The sequence below is a fragment of the Penaeus monodon genome, chromosome 18 (assembly GCF_015228065.2).
Source record: "Penaeus monodon isolate SGIC_2016 chromosome 18, NSTDA_Pmon_1, whole genome shotgun sequence".
Lineage (NCBI taxonomy): Eukaryota > Metazoa > Arthropoda > Malacostraca > Decapoda > Penaeidae > Penaeus > Penaeus monodon.
This window is the reverse complement of record NC_051403.1, coordinates 18,693,639-18,696,989: the sequence shown is the minus strand read 5'-3', so window position 1 is coordinate 18,696,989 and position 3,351 is coordinate 18,693,639.

Below are 3,351 nucleotides of genomic sequence, written 5' to 3'. Positions count from 1 at the left end.
CTGAAAGGTAGTTCCAGGCCCATCCCTATAGTTTGCCCTTTACTCCTTTTTCAGCAAGAATTGTGGTGATAGATGTCGGATTAGTGCGTGCGAAGGCTAAGATGATTTTGGGGATGTCAAGGAGGGATTGTAGAGTGGCAATATTGTCTAAAATACCTACCATTTTGTGAAATGCATAAAGATGAGGGTGAGGATCTGGTAATTTGTGTCAGAGTCTGTTTTGGACTATTCTTTCCATGGTTTTCACAGTTAAGGAGGGATATGGTCCTGTGAGCAGTCCAATATTGGAATTATGGGTATTGGAATTATGTGTGCATGCTTCCAAGAAGTAGGTAATTTGCAGTAAGACCATGACACATTATGTAGATTCAGAAGATGGTTGGTACCACATCTTCCTAAATGGCATAGAATTTGGCATGTTCTGCCTTCATCACCAGGAGAGGTAGACTTGTGATTTGACAGAGCGAGACTGAGTTCTTGCTCTGTTATTGGGTGATCTGCATCTACATGTGTGTCAATAGCAATGTCGACAATGGTTGATCTGAGTGGGAATAAAATTGAGAACATGTCTCGAGATTCGTCAGAGAGATTGTGGGAAGATGATCGGCGGCAAAATATTCTACTAATCTGTTTGCCTCTTCCTCTGGCGAGGGATGAGCTGACTGTCGGCGTCTTGTTGTGCCAGTGGCTCATCTAAGGTGTTGCCAAATATCACTGAGAGAGGTATGACTATCTAGCATTGAACACCATTCTTGCCATCTCTCATTCCTTATATCCTTGAGTTCTTGCTTAATCTACTTGAAGGCTTCTCGGTACAAGGTTATATTTTTTGGAGAGTAATGGTGAAGCAAATTATTTCTTATAATGAGAAGTCTGTGTTTTAGTTCAGCTACTCTCACTGTAGTACTAGTGATCTCTGTGGGTTTGCCTATAGGACTAGTACCAGTCATCCATTTTTGCCTGAAGATTTGCCAATTAGCTCGGGTGAGATTCCATCTTGGTGCAGATGGAAGGAGTGTCATTCTAGGGAGGCTGAGCGAGGTTACAGGACAAAGTGTTCACTACTTAAACGTCATGGAATTCCCAAGAAACGTGTTGTCGAAGGAAGGAGCTTACAAAAATGAGATATAAGACTCCCCAGAGCTTGGATAGCTTTGTTACTGTTGACTAGGAGAAGATCGGGAGAGGAGGATAAGGCATGGATTATATCTTCCTGCTTGACTGATTTTGTGATACCTATGAGGAAAGCTGTCATCACTGAGTTCTGAGTTCTGAGCATTAAAATCTCCTATGTATATAGGGCTTGTACCAGATATGGCAGAATTTCATCTAAGGCTAGATCTGCATGTGAGTAGGGGGGGGGGGGGTCTGTATATATTATATATATATATCGAGGGGTTTGTCGTGAAGGTCTAATGTAACAGTCAAGGATTCAATGTTTGATTCACAGGAGGCTGGGTTAAGAGTGAGGTTGCCTGACTAGAGTTAATAGACCACGAGTAGTACCAGGACTATGAAATTGGTGATATTGTTGTTACCCAGGTATAGTGAGATTATAAGTGTCTTTAAAAGCAGATTCTTGTAGAAGGGCAATGTCTGTTGCATCTCTGTAGAGGATATCTTTAAGAAGAGGCAAGTGGGTCTTGATATTATTTATGTTCCGCTGCTAGATTTTAATATCCATCTTTTGGTATTATTATAAGTTGGTGTTGATCTCATGGGATGATGGGGGAGAAGGAATCTCTAACACTGGTAGAGTGTGTTTGCCTTCATATGCAGTGAATATATCTGTGTGAGAAGATATCTGTAGATTGGGGTGTTTCTGTATAACCTGAGAGAGAGCGTGTCTTCCAGCAGCTGGATGAGGTAAAGAGAAAGAGAGGCATCTGGCAAGAAGAACTACACGCAGATTACTTCAGGGAGTTCATATACACTGGGCTTTAAAATCAATCACAAACCCAATGATTAATATATTATTTGTAACATTTAAAAATAATGCTTAAAAATATATTGCAGATAAGAGTAGTCTTTACACTTCATTATTTTATAATTGTGAAAGGAAGCATTTTATCATTAAAGATATGCAATAAGTACTTAAAAATAATTATGATTATTAATTTAAGGTTAACTTTACGATAGGAGTGTTTCTGGTAAACTAGTAGAAATTACCCAGAATATGATAGGAAAAATTGTTATTTACAAGAAATGGGAAAATTCTATATAATTATTTATTTTATAGTTTATATTTACTTTATATAATTTATAGAGTCAGAATAATATTCCAACTCGTTATTCTCTCTCGTTTCCTGCCCTGCGTTCTGTTGGGCACTTCGTAGCGCAATACTTGTACTTTTATTCCCAGGTTATCACTGGCACGGCTAGGCGCATGTGCAACCCGTAAGTAGGGATTCGTGTGGCGCGAGTGGTTTACAAACGCATATAATTTAGAATAGCAAGGAATGTTTTTTTTTCAGTATGGACTCTGCCATGTGAACTTTTAAGATCAATAGAATGCTAGTTGGTACTTCTTGAGTTTCATTTTATTTCATATTGAGCTATGCAAAGGATGTTAAATGTGAAGAAACATAAAGCCATGATTTTTGACTCGTAAACCTAGCTGCTGACCCATTAATGGGAAGTATGCTATGTTTACACAAAATAGACTTATGAATACTTGTATAAATAAGTCAGAGTAAATGTGTTTAATCGCTCGCACGTATTCGTGATGCAGAGAAATGTCTCATATCTATCAACAAAAAGCAGGACGAATCTTATTAAAAATATATAATTTATATTTAATATAACTTATGTAATTTTTTCCCTTTATGTATTACATATAACTGCAGACTTGAAGTGCGTTATACTTATACCTATTGGGCACATATTTAATGTGGTCTAGTAGGAAGAGTAACAAAAAACTGATCTCTTATGCTGTGATTACGGATTATCTTTATCATCTTCATTCACTAATATGCGACATACCTTTCTATTTAAAGAAATATATCAATTATCGATGCGGGCCTAAACCATTACGTCATACCCGCCAATAGGTTGCTGGAGAGCCAACGGATCGCGAGTTAAAGAAACTGCAGCCCGTTGGGACTTTGGTTGCTCTACTAAAAAGGGCTATATACACCATGCAGTTATATTGTATTATACCAAAAACACAACAGAAACGTGTAATAACAATATAAGAGATTTAATAAGAACTGGTTAAGTATTCTGGTTCTGTACATGCCTAATAATTTCAGAGGAAATCATTGATTAGAAATTTCCACTCCTTTGGGACCTAAAGAAAATTGTTAATAACAGTCAGTATTTATTCACAAAATAACAATGAATAGCATTAAA